Source organism: Hemiscyllium ocellatum, chromosome 1, assembly GCF_020745735.1.
Source record: "Hemiscyllium ocellatum isolate sHemOce1 chromosome 1, sHemOce1.pat.X.cur, whole genome shotgun sequence".
Classification (NCBI taxonomy): Eukaryota; Metazoa; Chordata; class Chondrichthyes; order Orectolobiformes; family Hemiscylliidae; genus Hemiscyllium; species Hemiscyllium ocellatum.
In genome coordinates, this window is record NC_083401.1 from 87,962,561 (window position 1) to 87,986,801 (window position 24,241).

The following is a 24,241-nucleotide window of genomic DNA, read 5'->3' on the forward strand; positions in this document are numbered from 1 at the left end:
TGTTCTGCCGGTGGAGGAGTCCAAGGACCTGCATGTCCTCGGTGGAGTGGGAGGGAGAGTTAAAGTGTTGAGCCACGGGGTGATTGGGTTGGTTGGTTCGGGCGGCCCGGAGGTGTTCTCTGAAGCGTTCCGCAAGTAAGCGGCCTGTCTCACCAATATAGAGGAGGCCACATCGGGTGCAGCGGATGCAATAGATGATGTGTGTGGAGGTACAGGTGAACTTGTGGCGGATATGGAAGGATCCCTTGGGGCCTTGGAGGGAAGTGAGTGTGGAGGTGTGGGCGCAAGTTTTACATTTCCTGCGGTTGCAGGGGAAGGTGCCGGGGGTGGAGGTTGGGTTGGTGGGGGGTGTGGATCTGACGAGGGAGTCACGAAGGGAGTGGTCCTTGCGGAACGCTGATAGGGGAGGGGAGGGAAATATATCCTTGGTGGTGGGGTCCGTTTGGAGGTGGCGGAAATGGCGGCGGATGATACGTTGTATGCGGAGGTTGGTGGGGTGGTAGGTGAGAACCAGTGGGGTTCTGTCTTGGTGGCGGTTGGAGGAGCGGGGCTCAAGGGCGGAGGAGCGGGAAGTGGAGGAGATGCGGTGGAGGGCATCGTCGATCACGTCTGGGGGGAATCTGCGGTCCTTGAAGAAGGAGGCCATCTGGGCTGTGCGGTGTTGGAATTGGTCCTCCTGGGAGCAGATGCGGCGGAGACGAAGGAATTGGGAATATGGGATGGCGTTTTTACAGGGGGCAGGGTGGGAGGAGGTGTAGTCCAGGTAGCTGTGGGAGTCAGTCGGTTTATAATAGATGTCTGTGTTGAGTCGGTCGCCCGAGATAGAAATGGAAAGGTCTAGGAAGGGGAGGGAGGAGTCTGAGACAGTCCAGGTGAATTTCAGGTCGGGATGGAAGGTGTTAGTAAAGTTGATGAACTGTTCAACCTCCTCGTGGGAGCACGAGGCAGCGCCGATACAGTCATCGATGTAGCGGAGGAAAAGGTGGGGGGTGGTGCCAGTGTAGTTGCGGAAGATGGACTGTTCCACATATCCTACGAAGAGGCAGGCATAGCTGGGGCCCATGCGGGTGCCCATGGCAACTCCTTTAGTTTGGAGGAAGTGGGAGGATTGAAAAGAGAAGTTATTCAGGGTGAGGACCAGTTCAGTCAGTCGAAGGAGGGTGTCAGTGGAAGGGTACTGGTTGGTGCGGCGGGAAAGGAAGAAGCGGAGGGCTTTGAGTCCTTCGTGATGGGGGATGGAGGTGTACAGGGACTGGATGTCCATAGTGAAAATAAGGCGTTGGGGACCGGGGAAGCGAAAATCCTGGAGGAGGTGGAGGGCGTGGGTGGTGTCCCGAACGTAGGTGGGGAGTTCTTGGACTAAAGGGGACAGGACCGTGTCGAGGTATTGGGAGATGAGTGCAGCCCTCCACTCCCTCCGCTCCAATCCCAACCTCACCATCAAACCCGCAGACAAGGGAGGCGCGGTGGTAGTTTGGCGCACTGACCTGTATACCGCTGAAGCCAAACGCCAGCTCGCGGACGCCTCCTCTTATCGCCCCCTTGACCACGACCCCACCTCCCACCACCAAACCATCATCTCCCAGACCATCCAGGACCTCATCACCTCAGGGGATCTCCCATCCACCGCCTCCAACCTCATAGTCCCACAACCCCGCACCGCCCGTTTCTACCTCCTGCCCAAAATCCACAAACCTGCCTGCCCCGGCCGACCCATTGTCTCAGCCTGCTCCTGCCCCACCGAACTCATCTCCCAATACCTCGACACGGTCCTGTCCCCTTTAGTCCAAGAACTCCCCACCTACGTTCGGGACACCACCCACGCCCTCCACCTCCTCCAGGATTTTCGCTTCCCCGGTCCCCAACGCCTTATTTTCACTGTGGACATCCAGTCCCTGTACACCTCCATCCCCCATCACGAAGGACTCAAAGCCCTCCGCTTCTTCCTTTCCCGCCGCACCAACCAGTACCCTTCCACTGACACCCTCCTTCGACTGACTGAACTGGTCCTCACCCTGAATAACTTCTCTTTTCAATCCTCCCACTTCCTCCAAACTAAAGGAGTTGCCATGGGCACCCGCATGGGCCCCAGCTATGCCTGCCTCTTCGTAGGATATGTGGAACAGTCCATCTTCCGCAACTACACTGGCACCACCCCCCACCTTTTCCTCCGCTACATCGATGACTGTATCAGCGCTGCCTCGTGCTCCCACGAGGAGGTTGAACAGTTCATCAACTTTACTAACACCTTCCATCCCGACCTGAAATTCACCTGGACTGTCTCAGACTCCTCCCTCCCCTTCCTAGACCTTTCCATTTCTATCTCGGGCGACCGACTCAACACAGACATCTATTATAAACCGACTGACTCCCACAGCTACCTGGACTACATCTCCTCCCACCCTGCCCCCTGTAAAAACGCCATCCCATATTCCCAATTCCTTCGTCTCCGCCGCATCTGCTCCCAGGAGGACCAATTCCAACACCGCACAGCCCAGATGGCCTCCTTCTTCAAGGACCGCAGATTCCCCCCAGACGTGATCGACGATGCCCTCCACCGCATCTCCTCCACTTCCTGCTCCTCCGCCCTTGAGCCCCGCTCCTCCAACCGCCACCAAGACAGAACCCCACTGGTTCTCACCTACCACCCCACCAACCTCCGCATACAACGTATCATCCGCCGCCATTTCCGCCACCTCCAAACGGACCCCACCACCAAGGATATATTTCCCTCCCCTCCCCTATCAGCGTTCCGCAAGGACCACTCCCTTCGTGACTCCCTCGTCAGATCCACACCCCCCACCAACCCAACCTCCACCCCCGGCACCTTCCCCTGCAACCGCAGGAAATGTAAAACTTGCGCCCACACCTCCACACTCACTTCCCTCCAAGGCCCCAAGGGATCCTTCCATATCCGCCACAAGTTCACCTGTACCTCCACACACATCATCTATTGCATCCGCTGCACCCGATGTGGCCTCCTCTATATTGGTGAGACAGGCCGCTTACTTGCGGAACGCTTCAGAGAACACCTCCGGGCCGCCCGAACCAACCAACCCAATCACCCCGTGGCTCAACACTTTAACTCTCCCTCCCACTCCACCGAGGACATGCAGGTCCTTGGACTCCTCCACCGGCAGAACACAACTACACGACGGCTGGAGGAGGAGCGCCTCATCTTCCGCCTGGGAACCCTCCAACCACAAGGTATGAATTCAGATTTCTCCAGCTTCCTCATTTCCCCTCCCCCCACCTTGTCTCAGTCGGTTCCCTCAACTCAGCACCGCCCTCCTAACCTGCAATCCTCTTCCTGACCTCTCCGCCCCCACCCCACTCCGGCCTATCACCCTCACCTTGACCTCCTTCCACCTATCCCACCTCCATCGCCCCTCCCCCCTACCTTTTATCTTAGCCTGCTTGGCTCTCTCTCTCTTATTCCTGATGAAGGGCTTATGCTCGAAACGTCGAATTCTCTATTCCTGAGATGCTGCCTGGCCTGCTGTGCTTTGACCAGCAACACATTTGCAGCTGTGATCTCCAGCATCTGCAAACCTCATTTTTTACTCGAAGAATTTATCCTTGATCCTACCCACCAAAGACTTTTCATGCCCTCTCTTAGCTCTCCTAATTTCTTTCTTCAGCTCCCTTCTGGCTATCCTACATCCCTCCAAAGCGCTGTCTGAACCTTGTTTCCTCAACCATATGTAAGCCTCCTTCTTCCTCCTTACAAGACATTCAACCTCCCTTGTCAACCAAGGTTCCCTCACACGACCATCTCTTTCCTGCCTGACAGGTACATACATATCAAGGACACGCCGTATCTGTTCCTTGAAAAAGTTCCACATTTCAACAACATCCTTCCCTGACAGCCTGTGCTCCCAATTTATGCTCCTCGGATCCTGTCTTGCAGCATCATATTTACCCTTCCCCCAATTGTAAAACCTGCCCTGTTGCACGCACCTATCTCTCTCCATAACCAAGGTGAAAGTCACAGAATTGTGGTCACCATCACCAAAATGCTCACCCACTAACAAGCCCATTCACTTGTCCCGGTTCGTTACTAAGTACCAAATCCAATATGGCCTCCCCTCTGGTCGGACAATCAACATACTGAGTTAGAAAAGCTTCCTGGACACACTGCACAAACACTGCCCCGTCCAATCTACTTGATCTAAAGAGCTTCCAATCAATATTTGGGAAGTTGAAATCGCCCATGACTACTACCCTGTGGCTTCTGCACCTTTCCAAAATCTGTTTCCCATAGCCCTCCCTCCTACACCATCCTTGCAGCCACGTGTTCAACTGCACTCTCTCCCTATTCCTTGCCTCACTGTCATGAGGCACCGGCAACAACCCAGAGATGACAACTCTGTCCATCCTAACTTTTAGCTTCCAGCCTAACTCCCTGAGCTCCTGAATGACCTCCCCAGAGTACTCCCTTGTCTTGTTACTTCTTCCAAAGTGTGTCACCTTGGATATTTATCAGTGGTAGTCATGATTTGGAAAAGCTGGTGTTGGACTGAGATGGACAAGGTTAAAAAAAATTGCACAACACCAGTTTATCCTCCAACAGGTTTATTTGGAGGGACTAGCTTTTGGAGCGCCGCTCCTTCATCAGGTGGTTGTGGAGTATAAGATCATAAGACACAGAATTTATAGCAAAAGGTTACAGTGTCATGCAGCTGAAATGATACTCCTAAATTATGTCTTTCATCTTTTAGATTGGGTCTGCTTGTTTCGGTTCTTCAATATGTAAATCACAGAATTTCTTTTAAGTCACATTTTCTAGAAAGCTTAGGTTTTTTAGCTTCAGGTTTTCTAACAAAAGGTGCCATCTCAGCTCAGTTCTATTTTGCTCAAAAAATGTATATACTACAGTCAATCTATGTATATTCTATAAATCCCACTTTAGAAATAGAACCAGCCTGACTCAAAATTGGGACAGAGACAGACTTTAACCTCACATCTTTAACGCATTGTCTGAGCTGAGATGGCACTTTTTGTTAAAAAAAACCTAAAGCTATCTTGAGAATGTCACTTAAAAGAATTCTCAGATTTACATATTAAAGAACCGAAAGGAGCAAATCCATTCTAAAAGATGAAAGACTTGATCTAGGTTTATCATTTCAGCTGCATGACACTATAACCTTTTGCTATAAATTCTGTGTCTTATGATCTTATACTCCACAACCACCTGATGAAAAAGCAACACTCCGAAAGCTAGTGCTTCCAAATAAACCTGTTAGACTATAACCTGGTGTTGTGTGATTTTTAACTATATTTATTAGGGTTAAATTTGAACACATTGATATCCACTGTAACCTAGTAGCTTACAACTCACTGTCAATCATTTTTGTGTCATCTCAAACTTACTAATTAACCCCCCACACTCTCATTTATATCATTCATGAAGATCTCCAATAATAATTGAACAGCACTATGCCCGATGGAATGCCATTGAACGTAAGCTTGCAGTCACACAAAGCTTTCAACCACTACCCTGTCTCCTGCCACTAAACCAAATAGTTACAAGCCTGAGGATTTTAGAATTCAGCAAAGGAGGACAACAAAATTGATAAAGAGAAATTAAATATATGACTATGAAGTTGCAAGAAACATAAACATGAATTGTAAAGGCTTCGGTATAAGTATGTACAAATAAGAAGACAACCATGAGTCCATCACAAACAGAGTCAGGAGAAGCTACAGTAGGGAATAGAGAAATCACTGAGAAGTTACACAGCTACTTTTTAAACTTGTCGTCACAGAGGAAGAAAAAATTGTCCCTAAAATAATTAAGATCTAGAGGAATAATGAGTGTGTGAAACTGAAAAAAATTAAATTAGTACAAAGTTGCATTGGATAAATTAATGGGATTGTAAATTGACAAGTTGCTGAGCATTGAAAGAAATGGCTTCCTAGGTATTGGTGATCACTTTTCAAAATTCAGTTAATTCTTCAATGGTACCTTTAGGTTGGAAGGTTGCAAATCTGTTTAAGAAAATAATGAACTGCACACAAGATAGCCTGACATTAGTAGTGAGGAAAAACTAGCATCAATCATAAACAAAAGTGATAACTGGATCCTGAGAAAACAATTGATTGGACAGAGTCACCCACAATTTATGTAGGAGAAATTACATTTGACAAATCTGATTAAAATTTTTGAGGATATTATTAACAGACTCAATAAGGGAACCAGTGAATACAGTATACGTATTTGAATTTTCAGATTGTTAAAAGCATTCTACAAAAGGAGGTTAATAGACAAAATTAAAGAGCATGGAAAGGGTTTTTTTTATATTGTGATTCAGGTATTGACAGGTTGGCCAGTATTTATTGCCCATCCCTAGTTAGCTTTCGGAAGGTGGTTGTGTGTTGCATTCTTGAATCAATGCAGACTAAGTACGATAGGTTGACCCACATGCCATTAAGGAGAGAATTCTGGGACTTCCACCCAGGGCATTGAAGGAATGGCAATATATTTCCAAGTCAGTAAAGTGAGTGAATTGGGAGGGAACTTGTAGGTTTTAGTTTTACTAGCTGCCCTTCTCCTTCTTGATGATAATGGTTGTGAATTGGAAGGTGCTGTCCAAGGTGCCTTAGTGAATTCAGCAGTGCATCTTGTAGAGCCACACACAGCTACAACTGTGCATTGGTGGTGGAGCGACTGATTGTGGATGTGATGCTAATCAAGGCAACTGCTTTGTCCAGGATGCTGTTAAGCTTCCTGAGTGTTGTTGGAACAGAAATCATCCAGGCAAATGGGGAGTATTCCATCACACTTGTGACCTGTGCCTTGTAAATGTTGGACAGACTTTGGAAAAGGCACAAAGGAAATTACTTGTTGCAGAACTTTTGGTCCCTGATCTGCTGTTGTAGCTACAGTATTTATTGGTTTGCTCTAATTCAGTTTCTGGTCATTGTTTCTTGAACATTCAGCCATAATTACACCATTCAGTGTCATGAGGTGATGGTTAGACTTTCTCTTATTGAAGATGATGGTTACATGGCATTTGTGTGGTGCAATGTTACTTGTCACTAGTCAGCCCAAATCTGGACATTTTCCCGGCCAAAGATACACTTTGACATGGACTGCTCAGAAGTTGACACGTTCACTGATGACTGCACATGTTTGGCATCATTCATAACTTCTTGAATATTGAACCAGTTAACATCCATATGCAGCAAGATATAGACACAGTCTAGGGTTGGTCTGATAAATGACAACATTATCTGAGAGGGAGCCAGAGAGTTGGACAACACAAAAGGAACAGCGAGACACAATCCACACGAGGGGCAAACATGACTATTTTCAATAAGAGAGAACTTATCCATGTGTCCTTGACACTCAGTGGCACAACCATCACGGAATCCTTTACTATCAGCATTGTGACAGTGACCACAGAATAGAAGCTGGTCTAGTCTAGCCACATAAATACTGCACTTATAAGATCAGCACTGAGACTAAATTCTGTGATGAGTGAGTTGATGCTGACTCCCTAAATCCTGTCCCACATCTATTGGGCACAATATTTTTCACTTGTGAGGCAGAGAGATTTACCTGGGAGAGAGTGAGCCTGTTGGGAAAAATACAAGAAACAGAGAGGATATAAAGAGGAAGAGGTGCTTGAGATATACATTTTTCTGAAAGAAAGGGGGAAAGATAGGCAACACACGGGAGAACGAGAATATAAAGAGAAAAAGGGGCTTGAATCTACATTTATGTGAGAGAGTAGCAAAGAGCAAACCTCATTCAGTAGCACACAGAAGACAAAGAGAAAAAGTGACTTCGGGTCTATGTTTATACGGGGAAGAGTCATAGAGTTAGGAACTACACTGGAAACCTCAAAAAACAGTGAATAGACAATCATTAAATATTTTTAAAGCAGAGATAGATAAATTTCTGATTATCAAGGGGATGAATATCTATCAGGGATATGCAGGAATGTAGAACTGTGGTTCAAATTAGATCAGCTATGATCTTAATGAATGGCAGGACAAGCCCAAAGGGCCGAGTGGCCTAAACTTGTTCCGTGTTAGTATGTTCAAGACAGCAAGCATATAAAGAGAAAGAGGGGCTAAGGTATATACTTAACTGAGAGTCAGGCAGTGATCCTAGTTGAGAAACACACACAGAAGCAATGAGGATACAAAGAAGGCGTAGGATTTTGATTTACCTGAGGAGGTAGGAAGGTTTTGGAATTTGAATGGAGATTGGAGTCAATGTGATACGTCTGCAAGTGTGAGAACTATGTAGATAATCATACAGTAGGCTACTGCTGTGTAGGCAGACAAGGAATTGGATACTGCCAGGCCGCCCAAGAGAACCAGACAGGTAATGCAGGAATTGCAAAATCCTCTTTGCTAATCAGTTTTCCATCCTGAAGACTGATGACGGTGTTGATTTATATAAGGAATGCTGTCAGAGTCAAGGTTGCAGTACTATGAGTAGCTCAGCTGTACAGGAGGAGACAGAAAACAATCGTGACAGGGGATTCATTTGTTAGGGCAACAGATAGGATCTAACCATACTGGATGGGCTGCCCCCAAAAAGAGCTAGGAGAGAGTTCCTTGTGGAGCTTGTGCTCCTGGAGGTGGGGTGGGAGGGGGCTGTAAACTACCTCAATAGGAGTGTGGGAATGAGGAAAGAAATACCATTGTGCACAGAATGCTGAGGCAGACAAATCAAACAAGACCAGAGAATAATAAATTAACGGCAAAGTCAGAATAAAGTAGAAAGTAATAAAGTCTGAATTAGGGTTATACTGTTTGTATGTGAATACACAGAACATAGTCAACAAGATTTGGAAGTTACGGGAACAGATTGTCTTGTGGGATTGTGATGTTGTGCCAGTAACACAGATATGGTTCAAGGTAGTTTAGGACTGGTGATAAAAGTCCACGAGTACAAGGTGTTCAGAAAAAATTGGAAAGGAAGAAAAGGAGGAGGTGCGATGGTAAGGGCTGAGGATAGCATTGCTTAACTGGAGAAAGTCAAAAATCACACAACACCAGGTTATGGTCCAAAAGGTTTATTTGGAAGTACTAGCTTTTGGAGCTCTGCTCTTTCATGAGGTAGCTGTTGTATTCATCAGCAGCACTCCGAAAGCTAGTATTTCCAAATAAACCTGTTGGACTATAACCCTGGTATGTGTGATTTTTAACTTTGTCCACCACTGGCAACTCCACGTCACATATTAGAGAAAGAGACAGGTCCCAGAGTGTTCAAGAATAGAACCAATTTGGCTGGAGCTAAGGAACAAAAAATAAACAAACAATTACATTGCTTGATTAATCTATAGACCACCAACACGTGGGAAGTCACAAATCTACAAGGGAACTACAGAAAGGGGAAACTTCTTTGAGTGGCTTTAAAGGGACATTACTTACCCAAATAAAGATTGGGATAGCGGATGAAGTGTTAAGGACTGATAGGGCCAATTATTCTGAGATTGTTTCAGGAGAACTTTCAAGAGAAGTCCAACAAGAAAGGATGCAATGTTGATTCTGGTTCTTGGAAATGGGATGGTCTCTCAAATGAGCAAATAAAATCCAGAACTCACCAAACAGTAGCAATAAAGGCACAAAATGGTCTGAATAGTGGGAAACAGAGAGTAATAGCTAATGGATATTTTTTAAGACTGGAAAGTTTCCAGTGGAGTTTCCCCAGGAATTGAATTAGATTTGTTTTTCCTGATATGTATTAATGATCTAGATTTTTATGTGCAGCGAAAGTTTCAAAGTTTTTGGATCATGCAAAACGTAGAAGATTGTAAACTGTCAGGAGAACAATGTAGAATTATTAGCCATGACGAAACGGCACAGCAGACTGAATGGGCCAAATGGTGTAATTCAGCTCCTTCATCTTATCTTATGGTCTAACTTCAAAAGCACAGTTTAATGCGCAGATAGATCACTGATAGAGTTTGATGCAGAGGAGTGTGAAGTGATTCATTTCAGCAGGAGAAACATTAAGAGGTAATATAAAATAAGGGGTATTCCAAAGGAGTTGCAGGAGGAGGGGGTATGGCTGTGTATGTACCCAAGTAATTAAATGTGGCAGGATAGGTGTAATAAGCAGTTAATATAGTATAGTATCATGGATTTATTAATAGGGGCCTAGAGTACTAGAGCAGGGAGATTACGCTGAACTTGTACAAAAGGAGAAAGTGAGGATGACAGATGTTAGACAGTCAGTCAAAAAGTATGACGCTGGAAAGGCACAGCAGATCAGGCAGTATCCGAGGAGCAGGAGAGTCGATGTTTCAGGCATAAGCCCTTTATCAGGAATTAAGGGTAAGCGGCTGAGAGATAAATAGTGGGAGTGGGGCTGGGGGAAAAATAGGTGGGAAGGTGTTCGGTGGATGCAGGTGGGAGATAATTGTCATAGGTTTGTGGGTAAGGTAGAGCTGATCTGTGGGAAGGAAGATTGACAGGTAAGATCAAGAGGGCGGTGCAAGTTGGAGGGTTGATATGGGGTGAGGTAGGGGGAGGTAGGGGGAGGGGAGATTTGGAAATGAGTGAAGTCAATTTTGATGCCATGTGCTTGGAGGGTCTCGAGGCAGAAGATGAGGTGTTCTTCCTCCGGTTGACAGGTGGCTTTGATTAGGCAATGGAGGAGGCCTAGGACTTGCATGTCCTTGGGAGAGTATGAGGGAGAGTTGAAGTGGTCAGCCACAGGATCCCAGAGTGCATCCCAGAGATATTCCCTGAAATGTTCAATGAGTTGGCATCCTATCTCCCTGATGTAGAGAAGACCACGTCAAGAGCAATGGAAACAGTAGATGAATGTTTGGATATGCAGGAAAATCTCTGCCAGATGTGGAAGAATCCCTTGGGGCCTTGGATAGAGGTCAGGGGAGGTGTGGGCACAGGTTTTACACCTCATGCAGTGGCAAGGAAAGGTGCCGAGTGTGGAGGGTGGATTGGTGGGGGCTGTGGACCTAACAAGGGAGTCGTGGAGAGAATGGTCTCTGTGGAATGCAGAGTGGGGTGGGGAGGGAAATTTATCTCTGGTAGTGGGGTTTGACTGTAGATGGCAGAGGATAATGCACTGTATCTGGAGATTTGTGGGGTGGAAGGTTAGGACCAGTGTGTTCTATCCTGATTGTGATTGGAGACGTGCAGAAGTGCGGAAAGTGGAGGGAATGCCCTAGAAGGCATTGTTGACCACTTGGGAGGGGAAACTGCAGTCCTTAATATAGGAGGATATCTGGGATTTCCTGGAGTGGATTTACTTCTCCTGGGAGCAGATACAGTGAGAGTGAGGAATTGGGAGTAAGGGATCATGTTTTTATAGGAGGGACGGTGGGAGGAGGTATAGTTAAGATAGCTGTGGGAGTCGGTGGATTTGAAATAGATGTCAGTGTTGAGTTGGTCACCTGAGACAGAGATGGAGAGGTCCAGGAAGGAGATGGAGGTATCAGAGATGGTCCAGGTGAACTTGAGGTCAGGGTGGAAGGTGTTGGTAAAGTTGATGAACTGGGAGCACGAAATGGCACCAATACTGTCATCAATATAGCAGAGGAAAAGGTAAGGGATGGTGCAGAAGAGGGACTGTTCCACATATCCCATGAAGAGGCAGGCACTGCAGGAGCCCATGCAAATGCCCATGGCTACTCCTCTGGTCCGTAGGAAGTTGGAGGATTGGAGAGAGAACTTGTTGAGGGTGAGGACCAGTTCCACAAATCAAATGAGTGTGTCGGTGAAGGGGGATTGGTTGGGTTAACGGGAAAGGAAGAAACAGAGGGGCTTGTATGCCTTGGTCATGGAGGATGGATGTACCTTGGGACTGGATGTCCACAGTGAAGATGAGGTTTGGGGGTGCCGAGGAATCGAAAGTGATGGAGGAGGTGGAGGGTGTGGTTGGTGTCCGGAATTTATGTGGTGAGTTCCAGGATCAAGGAGACAGAATGGAGTCGATTTGAGGAGATGAGTTCGGTTAGACAGGAGCAAACAGAAACAATCGGTCGACCAGGCAGTCAGGTTTGTGGATTTTGGATAAGAGGTAGTACCAGGTGGGGTGGGGTTCTGGGACTATGAGATTGGAGGCTGTGGGTGGGAGATCCCCTGAGGTGATGAGGTTGTGGATGATCTGAGAGATGATGGTTTCGTATGAGAAGTGAGGTCATGGCCGTGGTCGAGGGGACAGTCGGAGGAGGTGTCAGTGACTTTGCATCTGGCTTCAGCGATGTAGAGTTGGTGCATCATACTACCACGTCACTGCCCTTGTCTGCTGGTTTGGGATGGGGCGGAAGAGAGGGTTGGGCTGCACGTTGTGTGGGTGAGAAGTTGGAGTAAGTGAGGGGGTGGAAAGTTTGAAGTGGTCAGTGTTGTGATGGCAGTTGAAGATAAAGTAGCCGAGGGAGGAGAAGAGGTGAGGACGGGGTGTCCCATGTGGATGGAGTATGTTGGAGGTGGGAGGAGTATGTTCGAAGGGTGAGCAGGAGTCGTGATGGAAAAAGTGAGCACGGAGGCTGAGGCAGCAGAAGAAAAGTTCAATATCACACCATGTACAAATTTATTGACTCAGAGGTGAGGCCACCTCCATCCAAAGCCCCAAAGCATTATTTCAAATCTGGAGGAGATTTTCCTGAACATCTACCCACCTCATCTACTGGGTCCATTGCTCTTGATGTTGTCTCCTCTAAATCAGGAAGACAGGATGCCAATTTGCGGAGTGGTTCAGGGAACATCTCTGGGACACATGCACCAAACAACCCCACGGCACTGTGGCCAACCACTTCAACTCCCCCTTCCACTCCCCCAAGAACATGCAAGTCCTTGGCCTCCTCCATCGCCTAATCAAAGCCACTCACCAAGTGGAGGAAGAACGCCTCATCTTCCATCTTGGTATCCTCCAACCACATGGTATCAACATCAACTTCACCGGTTTCTAAATCACCCCTCCCCAAAACTTCATCCCATATCCAACTCTCCAACTTGGCACCACCCTTTTGACCTGTCCACCTTCTTTCCACCTATCTGCTCCACCCTCCCGACTGACCTATCACAATCAACCCCCACCCCACCTTAATCTACCTGTCACCTTTCCAACTACATTCCCTCATGCTCCACTCATCCCCCAATTTTGTCTCTCAACCCCTCCCCCTCCACATTTCTGATAAAGGGCTTTTGCCCAAAACATCGACTCTCCTGCTCCTCAGATTTTGCCTGACCTGCTATGCTTTTCCAGCACTATACTTTTTTACTCTGAAGCTGTACAAAACACTACTTAGACTTAGTTGTAGTATTGTGTACAGTCTGGCTCCCACACTTTAGGAAAAATATAAATTGACTTAACAGAGTGGAGATGAGTTTATGAGCATGGTCCTAGGGATGAGAAACTTCAGTAGTATAGATAGATAGCTGAAGTCTGGTACATTCTTCTTGAGGAAGAGATGGCTAACAGCAGATTTGATCATGAGGTTTATCAAAATCATGAGGGTGGAGTTGGACAATAAAAAGGGAGAAACTGTTCTCACTTGCAAATGATAAAGAATGAGCGGACAACATGCTTGCTCAGCAAGTGAATGTCTGGAATGCACTGACCAGAAGTGGCTGGAAGCAAGTTCAACTGAGGCATTTGAAAAGACATTTTGATTATTTGAAGAGAAACAATGTACAGGGACATGAGAAAATGACTGTAGCGATTCACCAAGATTTCTTCAACAGTACATTTCAAACCCACAGCCTCCTAGAAGCAAAATGACAGCAGATACATATGACTACTAACACATGTTCCCCTCCAACTCACACATGTCCCTATTTGAAATTATATTGCTATTCCTTCACCCTTCAGAATAGCACTTTAGAGAAATCCGTAGCACAAGGACTGCAGCAGTTCAAGAAAATGGCTCAGCATGCATTGTCAATTGCACATAAGATTACAATTTGGGTTGGACAACAAATGCCAGCTGATTCAGCAACACACACACACATACACACACAAAAGGACTTCACTAGAAACTGCTTCAAAATCGAGGTGCCTTATTTCTAACATTTTTAGACTTAAAAAGAAAATTGATGTTGCTCCTGCTCACGGCTATTTCCAGTTCTGGCAGGACATCAAGTTCTCCCCCATTTCCATTACTGCAGATTTCTGGATAACCAAACAGTTTGCCACAATTACTGAAAGGATCAGTCAGTCAGTATGTGATATTTTGAATGGGTGAGCACTCGGCTTGCAGAATACTGGATTAGCTGAAACATTTGAAGGCTGAAAACATCACAACTGGCCTCAATACTGTATTTCAGATTTTGGAGAAAAAGGGGAAAAAATTCCAGACAGTTCAAATGAAGAATAAATGTCAGCACAAATTGGTTGGGTCAAATAGCCTGTTTTATGCTGCACATTTTATGTTAAGTTATGTTATGTTTGCAAACATGAATTATCACTTCCAGTCCAGATTAGCATTGAGTACAAAGATGCCCACAGTTCCCCATTTACTGGCTGCAAATATTAGCAATTTTGCAACATGGATACAATATGCTAGCTACCTCAATACTAAACAAAAATTGGCAGATCTGTTTATGTTGTCAAAACACAGCCCTACCTCTAACCTATTTAATGTTGTATTTACCTAATATAAACAGAAAGAACACTTTTTTCCACTTGTGTTTACAGTTAAGCCTTCATTATTGATTTTAAAATCACTCTCGCTAACATTGGAGATCCCTCACATAGCATAGAAAACTCTTCAACCTTTAGTAATCCATACTGAATTTAACTTATAAACATTATTCTGAAAAGTTAAACAGAAAGCTTGTTTCAACGAAGGCACCGCTTAAAAATGAACTCCTGAAAACGTTACCAAACATAACACAAAACATAAAGCAAATACAGTACATACACACCATAACTGGTAGTCTAGGAAAAATAAACTTAAAGATCAAGTGAGTTACATCAATCATAATATCAGTGCCTGATTTTCTATTAAACATTGATTGTGAAGCAAATCCTGCTTTTATGATCTGTACTGTACTATCAGCATTTCATACTTTAAGTCCATTCTCTTTGGGCTTAGTTAAGATTTACCCAAGATTCAATACATGTTTTGATGTTGCATTACACATCACTGTGTAGATGTGTCTTGCAAAGCTCTGGAGCCAAAGACAGCTGTCAAAGGCAAGTATTGAATTTATCAGGTCCCTGAAATACATAATTGCAGCCTCTGTCAAACTGGTCGTCCATCTTGACTCAATTTTGATGACTCAATTTGATGAGTTGCATTAGATGCCCAAGTAATCTCTTGTGTGGCATGTAAATTAAACCAAGGCCTCAAATTCATGAAGTCCATCTCATCTCTGGATATCCTACCAGTCTGCTGCCCACACAAAACAGACTACTTGTGTCTAATTTTAACTCTTCATACATTAATGAGTTTTGAATGGGTCATAATCTCAGAGTAAGGGATTGCACATATAAACCAGAGATGAGAAGGGATTTCTTCTCTCAAGGGGCTGTGAATCTGTGGAATTCTTTACCATAGTAGATTACTGAGGCGGGGTCATTCAGTTTATTCATGGTTAAGACAGATGTATGGAAATGAAGAGTTACGGGGAAAGACAGGAAAGTGGGGGTGAATATCATCAGGTCAGTTACAATCTCCTTGAATGAGCTTGAATGGCCTTGTTGTGCTCCTATGTCCTCATGGCTAAAATTGGATCCCTTGAATGAGGGAAAGACCTGACATAAATGAGATGCACACCCAAAGGAAGAGACGATAGCTGCTGTTGCTCACCCTCCAATCAAATGACTCAAGAGTAACTATTTCTGTGGGGCCATTCCTACGTTTTGTTTGTGCATCTGTTGACAGCAATGATTCTTGGGTGGCCACAAATTTGTAGGTGGAAACTTTGCCCACCAACTGTCAATCAGTGTCCATAACAGAATGGAGAATTCAATATGATACAACTTGGTCAAATGCATTAAAAATAAAAAAAAATGCAAAAATATTTGTTCAGTTGTGAAGAAAAGTCATCGGCCTCTATTTTACTCTCCATAGATGCTGGCTGACTGGCCAAGTATTTCTCATGGTTTTTTTCTGTTTTGTTTTCATTGACTTGAGTGTCTCAATACTCCAGGATAATTCATAGTGTTGTAGCACTACTGCAAACGTCATTGTGAAACACAGTCAAAAAGTTCAGAGCTAAGTTACCTGTCAGGTGTGTCCCCCGGAGTGGCAATAATAATTATAGAAGATGCATGTGGTTTGAAATATATTCATCGATGTTCTCTTCTGGCTATTTACATAAGTTACTGCAACACAGACTGCTTTTGGGCAATTGTCATAAATTCAAATCCACATCCACAACTTCCTTACGAGATCTTTTAATCATCTAAAGTTCGTGTCGTGGTTTCCTGACACGAGTAAATACTGTACCAAGATGCAAAAAAAACTGCAGTAGTATTTTTTAAGTGGGTATACACTTTATCGTCCCTTCAGTACACAACTTTTAATGAATAACTTACTTTTCTTTCAAAAGTGCCCCTACAGGTAACGACGATGCGCCAAAATGCCGTCAGCTAATGTTTAAAATGACACGACAGCAATCTCCAAAAGCACCAACATTCGTGTTGTTAAAGTCGCAGCTCGGCTCCACCGTGGCTCGGAAAGTGAACTCGGACAGTCCCAGGCAGATATAGAGAGAGAGCGGAGCCACGTGCCCAGTCTGTGTCCCCGCAGGAGGCGGATCGCTTTCGCCAAACACCAGCCTGAAACTCTTTCTCACATTTCCTCAACCAACCAGAAAGAACGTCCCCAAAAATGATCTGACCTTGCTTCTCAAACAGACTTTCTATTGCCGCGGGCTACAACATGTTGTTGAAGTTTTGTGAATTATCTTTGAGCTTTATTGATCCAGCGTTGCGTTTTTTCTAACAAACTGAAACACATGAACTCACCGAATAAAGTTACACTTTTTTTTGTCTACTGTATTGATCTCAAGGTTATACGATGAATGGCAAGTATATCCTTTCTTAGGCAGGGAGACCAAAAGTGTACACAATGCTTCAAGTGTGGTCTAACCAAGGCACTCTACAACTGCAGGAAGACAATCCTCACTTCTGAACTCAAATCCTCTTGCAATCAAGGACAATACACCCATTGTTTGTTGCTGCTGCCACCTGTCTACTTTCTTTGACTGGTAGACAAGGACATCCGGATCCCTGTGTGCATTCCCACTTACAAATATATCATGTAAGAGATGAGTAGCGGTTACAGATATCCCAAAGATGAATGAAGTTGTAATAGCTATACATTGCTCAACCCTCACATTCAGCTGACTCCCTGATTGTAGGAAGCCTCAGATATCATGGATGCTTGAACTGTCATGTTGAGTTCCGCAGCCCAAGGCATTGCACTTCAATGTGGAAATATAGAGATTGTACTAGTGACTCACCCACATTGATCTTCCACATTTACACCAACTTGAGAGTGAGAAGTCAGAATCAGTGCGCACAGTGGCTCAGCAGTTAGCACTGCTACCTCTCAGCACCAGGGACCTAAGTTCAATTCCATCCTTGGGCAACTAGAGTTTGCACATTCTCCCAGTGTCTGTGTGGGTTTTCTCTAGATGCTCTGGTTTCCTCCCACAGTCCAACGATGTGCAGGTTAGGTGAATTGGCCAAGCTAATAGCATTCAGGGATGTGTAGATTAGGTCCTTTAGCCAGGGTAAATGCAGAGATATAGGGTAGGGGAGTTGGTCTGGGTGAGTTACTCTCTGGAGGGTTGGTGTGGGCTTGTTGGGTCGAAGGGCCTGTTCCCATATGATACAGATTCTGCGATGATTCCATAGTAAAGTGTCATTCTGTTATTAGCCTTAAAAGGGAAAACGCTGAAAACGTTGTATAATGAGCTGTGTGCATGTCCACTCACCTTCACAGTGAAATGGCCTGTGGAGAAAAGCTGTGCAGGATACTACCTCTAACATGTCCAAGATGATACTTAACTATTTCAGAACAACTTACACAGGTCTATGTCCTCTCAGAAATATTGAAAGCTAAATGATTGTGGAAGGATCAAAAAGAGTTTGTAGGGAGGTTAGGAATAATGCAGCGATCTCTAAGGAGGGTGCCTGTAACCAGAAAGGTGGATTGAAGTGTGTATACTTCAATGCCAGAAGTATAAGGAATAAGGTAGGTGAACTTGCAGCGTGGGTTGGTACCTGGGACTTCGATGTTGTGGCCATTACAGAGACGTGGGTAGAACAGGGACAAGAATGGCTGTTGCACGTTCCAGGGTTCAAATGTTTTAGTAGGATCAGACATGGGGGTAAAAAAGGGGGAGGCGTGGCATTACTTGTCAAAGACAGTATCACAGCAGTGGAATGGACGATGGAAGAGGACTTGCCATCTGAGGTAGTTTGGGCTGAGGTTAGAAATAGGAAAGGTGAGGTCACCCTGTTAGGTGTTTTCTACAGGCCTCCTAATAGTCCTAGAGAAGTAGAGGATAATATTGCGAGGATGATTCAGGAAAAGAGTGAAGGTAGCAGGGTGGTTGTTATGGGGGACTTTAACTTCCCAGATATTGACTGGGAGAGCTATAGCTCGAGTTCATTAGATGGGTCGGTGTTTGTACAATGTGTGCAGGAGGGTTTCCTGACACAATATGTCGACAGGCCAACAAGAGGGGAGGCTATATTGGATTTGGTTCTAGGTAATGAACCAGGCCAGGTGTTAGACTTGGAGGTAGGTGAGCACTTCGGGGACAGTGACCACACCTCGGTGACTTTTACTTTAGTGATGGAGAGGGATAATCGTGCGCCGCAGGGCAAGAGCTATAGCTGGGGGCAGGGAAATTATGATGCAGTGAGGCATGACTTAGGATGTGTGGATTGGAAAAACAGGCTTCAAGAGAAGAACACTAATGAGATGTGGGGATTGTTCAAGGAGCAGCTACTGCGTGTCCTCGATAGGTATGTACCAGTCAGGCATGGTGTAAAGGGCCTTGTGAGGCAGCCGTGGTTTAGTAAGGAATTGGAGTCCCTTGTGAAAGGGAAGAAGGCGGCATATGTAAAGATGAGGCGTGAAGGTTCAGTAGGGGCGATTGAGAGTTATAAGGTAGCCAGGAAGGAGCTAAAGAGGGAGCTAAGAGAAGCGAGAAGGGGACATGAAAAGTCTTTAGCTGGTAGGATTAGGGAAAACCCAAAGGCTTTCTATAGGTATGTCAAGAATAAAAGGATGACTAGGGTAGGTATCGGTCCAGTCAAGGATAGTAGTGGGAAGTTGTGTGTGGAGGCGGAGGAGATTGGAGAGACATTAAATCAGTACTTTTCATCAGTATTCACTCAGGAACAGGACACTGTTGCTGATGTGAATATGGAATCACAAATAATTAGAATGGATGCCCTGGAAATATGCAGGGAAGGGGTTTTGGGAATATTGGAAAGGATGAATATAGATAAGTCTCCTGGGCCTGATGGCATTTATCCCAGGATCCTATGGGAAGCTAGGGAGGAGATAGCAGAGCCATTGGCCTGGATTTTTATGTCGTCATTGTCAACGGGAATAGTACCAGAGGACTGGAGGATAGCGAATGTGGTCCCATTGTTCAAGAAAGGGAGTAGGGATAGCCCTAGTAACTATAGGCCAGTGAGTCTGACTTCAGTGGTGGGCAAAGTCTTAGAGAGAATGGTAAGGGATAAGATTTATGAACATCTGGGTAGGAATAACGTGATCAGGGATAGCCAGCATGGTTTTGTGAAGGGCAGGTCGTGCCTCACAAACCTTATTGAGTTCTTTGAGAAGGTGACTAAGGAAGTGGATGAGGGTAAAGCAGTAGATGTTGTGTATATGGATTTTAGTAAGGCGTTCGATAAGGTTCCCCATGGTAGGCTAATGCTAAAACTTCGGAGGTATGGCATTGAGGATACATTAGAGGTTTGGATTAGGAATTGGCTGGCTGGAAGGAGACAGAGGGTAGTAGTTGATGGATTATGTTCATCTTGGAGCGCAGTTACTAGCGGTGTACCACAAGGATCTGTTTTGGGACCATTGCTTTTTGTTATCTTTATGAATGATCTAGAGGAAGGACTTGAAAGCTGGGTAAGCAAGTTTGCGGATGACACAAAAGTCGGTGGAGTTGTGGATAGTGAGGAAGGAAGTGGTAGGTTACAGCGGGATATAGATAAGTTGCAGAGCTGGGCGGAAATGTGGCAAATGGAATTCAATGTAGCTAAGTGCGAAGTCGTTCACTTTGGTAGGAATAACAAGATGATGGATTACTGGGCTAATGGTAGGCTACTTGGTAGTGTGGATGAGCAGAGGGATCTTGGTGTCTATGTACACAGATCTCTGAAAGTTGCCACCCAGGTAAATAGTGCTGTGAGGAAGGCATATGGTGTACTGGGCTTTATTGGCAGAGGAATTGAGTTCCGGAGTCCTGAGGTCATGTTGCAGTTGTATAAGACTCTGGTGAGGCCTCATCTGGAGTATTGTGTGCAGTTTTGGTCGCCATACTATAGGAAGGATGTGGAAGCTTTAGAACGAGTGCAGAGGAGGTTTACCAGGATGTTGCCCGGAATGGTAGGAAAATCTTATGAGGAAAGGCTGAGGCACTTGGGGCTGTTCTCATTGGAGAAGAGAAGGTTTAGGGGAGATCTGATAGAAGTGTATAAGATGATTAGGGGTTTAGATAGGGTAGATACTAAGAACCTTTTACCGCTAATGGAGTCAGGTGTTACTAGGGGACATAGCTTTAAATTAAGGGGTGGTAGGTATAGGACAGATGTTAGGGGTAGATTCTTCACACAGCGGGTTGTGAGTTCATGGAATGCCCTGCCCGTATCAGTGGTGAACTCTCCTTCTTTATGGTCATTTAAGCGGGCATTGGATAGGCATTTGGAAGTTATTGGGCTAGTATAGGTTAGGTAGGATTCGGTCGGCGCATCATCGAGGGCCGAAGGGCCTGTACTGCGCTGTATCCTTCTATGTTCTATGTTCTATAAGTTTGTTAGGATTCTTCTCAACTTGCTGGCTGTCAAGAGAGACTTTCAGAGTGATAACCCTGTGCCATCATCATTGGTGGTCCCTCGCAGAGGAGGATGACTCACTTCCACTCTCAGGATAAGTCTGTAAGTGATTATACAAAAGCAGGCTCCACAGACACTTGGGGCAGGAGGGACGGAGTGGGTGGGATATTGGTGTGGCAGTGCACTCCTTATGCTGTTTTCACCTGGCTTCTGCTTTTTCCCAACAGCAAGTCTCATGGTGCTTGATTCCTTCCTGGATGTTTCTTATCCACTTTGGGCGGTTTTGGGCCACTGATTCCCATGGGTCTATAGGAATGCGACACTTCGCCAATGAGGTTTTGAAGGTAACCCTGAGGTGCTTCCTCTGTCCCTCTGGGAATTGCCTGCCATTTCGAAGCTGGGAGTAAAGCACCTTCTTGGGGAGTGTTATGTCAGTCATGTGAACAAAGTGCCCAGCCTATCGTAGCCAATTAAGGGCGGTCAATGACTCGATGCTGGAGATGTTGGTCTGATCGAGGACCTTGATGTTGGTGTGTCTGCCTTTCCAGCAGATTTGCAGGATCTTGTGCAGGCAGTGTTGATACTGCTCCAGCCCCTTGAATTGTCTGCTGTAGACAATCCATGTCTCAGAGCCATATAGGAGAGCAGGAACAAACACAGCTCTGTAACCATTATCTTGCTATTGGATATGATGTTGTTATTCTCAAACACCCTTTTCCTCAGGTAGACAAAGGCTACTGTATCAAACTGGAAGTGGAATAGCACGTTATTCTGCTTATAACAAGATGTTAGTGTCTGCTGTTTTCTTTTTCACTAACGTACAATGTGCAGAAGCTTGAAGGGGGTATAACCTGAATGTAGCAAATACACATTCAGATGGAAAACAAAATGTTTAGTCAGCATTGAAACCCCACCTTAAGAAAGTATATGGTCTATTTCTTTTTGACTCTAATCAAATCTTGAGCAGGGTTATGTCTTTATTAAAGAATCAGTCTGAGGGTTTCACAAAGCCAAGCTGTGAGGGCATAGCCCTATCCCAAAATCAACCCCTGTATAGTTCAAGGACCTTGGAAGGAAGCAGGAACCTGTTGAGTTCACTAATATGCAAGCATCATGGCAAGATCTAGAATATCCAATACAGATTTTGTAAAAAATGAATTCAGATGATGTGAACATCATTGGCTAGTGCAGCATGTATTGCCTACCCATTATTGCCCAGACGGCAGCTAGGAGATAAGCACATTGCTGTGGGTTTGCAGTCACATGTAGGCCAGATCAGGTAGGAATAGCAGATTTCCTCCCCTAAAGGGTTACATTAGATTACTTACAGTATGGAAACAGGTCCTTCAGCACAACAAGTCCACACTGACCCTTCGAAGAGCAACCCACCCATTTACCCCTTCACCTAACACTACAGGCAATTTAGCATGGCCAATTTACCCCTAATCTGCACATTTTTGGACTGTGGGAGGAAACCCACACAGACATGGAGAGAATGTGCAAACTCCACACAGACAGTTGCCTGAGGCAGGAATTGAACCTGGGTCTCTGGCTAACCACTGTGCCACCGTGCCGCCCCAAAGGGAACCAGATGGGCTTCTCCAACAATTAGTAATGGTTTCATGGTCACCATTTGTCTCTTTTTCCAGGTTTTTATTGAATTAAAATTCCACTTTGTACCTTGGTGGGATTCAATCCCAGATCCCCACCACATTACCTGATTAATAGTTTAGCAATAGCCATTGTCATGTCCAAAATTTGACACCACTGATCATATATAATGTGAACATTGAACATTTGAAGCTTCAACTTAGAATTAAAGTTATACAACATTGTAAAGATTAATTAACTTTAGCACAAGGAGTCCAAATTGTAGTCTACTCCTCTTGCTTGATGTGGGAAGTAGTTGACTCTCAATTCCAGATTTTTATTGAATTCAAATTCCACTGTCTACCAAGGTGGGATTTCAGCCCAGGTCCCCAGAACACTACCTGGGTCTCTAGATTAACACTCCAGCAATAAGACCACTAGGCCATTGCCTCCCCTTATTTCTGTGACTGAAAATGAGAGTCCAGGATTGTTTGCTGCCTCCTGGGTGCTTGGGTCCTGGATGTCTCAGAGCAGTTGCAGGACATTCTGGAGGGCAGAGTTCACAGCGAGTGATCATGGTACACGTTGGTAATACTGATATAGGTAAAAAAAAACAGGGATGAGGTCCTAAAATCAGAATATGGAGAACTATGAAGAAAGTTGAAATGTAGGACCTCAAATGTAGTTATCTCAGGATTATTACCAGTGCCATGACTTGTCAGAGTAGAAACAGTAGGAGATATAGGTTGAACATATGGCTGAAAAGAGTGTGAGGGGGTCAGTTTCAGATTTGTGGGACATTGGATCCAGATCTGGGGGAGGTGAGACCTGAACAGGTTACACATGGACAGGACTGGGACTGATGTCTTTGGGTGGGTAATGATAGAGTGATTGTGTAGGGTCTAACTAGTGTGCCAGGGGAATGGGAACTAGATGAGAAGGGCAGTAGATGCAGAAATTGAGAGAGAAGTAGACAGCAAGGCACCGATTACTTAGAACAAGATCAGCTGGGGAAAAGCTGCTGAAAAGAGCAGGGGAGGTGATCTGAAACACATGTGTTTCAATGCAAGAAGTATAATAAGCAAGGTGGATGAACTTAGAGCTTTGGTTAGTACTTGGAACAATGGTATTATTGTGATTACGGAGACTTGGCTAAAAGAGGGACAGGAAAGGTAGCTGACTGTCCTAGGATTTAGATGTTTCAGGAGTGACAGAAAGGGAGGTAAAAGAGGTGGGAATTGCATTACTGATAAAGGAGTATCTTACAACTATATGAGGGAGGATACATCAGAGGATTTGTGCAGCAAGGCAATGTGGAACTCAGGAATAAGAAAAGTGAAATCACAATGCTGAAGGTATACCACAAGGCTTCCAACAACCAGTGGGAGATAGAGGAGAGAATATGTAGGCAGATTTTGGAAAGATGTAAAAATAGCTAGGTTGATATGATGGGTGATCTCAACTTCCCCTATATTGATGTGACTCATGATGCGCTAGGGGCAGATTTCGAAAGAACCATTTATGAGGGATTCTTGACACAATATGTAAACAGCCCAACCAGGGAAGGATTATATTCTGGAGGTGGGTTCAAATATAACCTTTAAAATGCTTCTGGCTGGATATTTGAAAAGAAAAAGGAAGCACGCATAAGGTCTGGGAGGATGGGAACTGATG

General features: G+C 45.1%; 1 protein-coding gene across 1 annotated transcript in view; it reads right to left on the minus strand.

The window, feature by feature from the left end:
- slc7a2 (solute carrier family 7 member 2) overlaps nt 1-16,586 on the minus strand; it is a 160,671-nt gene extending 144,085 nt beyond the window's left edge. Inside the window, exon 1 of the mRNA XM_060830540.1 lies at nt 16,478-16,586. The gene's annotated coding sequence lies outside the window, so the exon portion shown is untranslated. The remainder of the gene's footprint in view (nt 1-16,477) is intronic.
- Nucleotides 16,587-24,241: the final 7,655 nt, after the last annotated feature.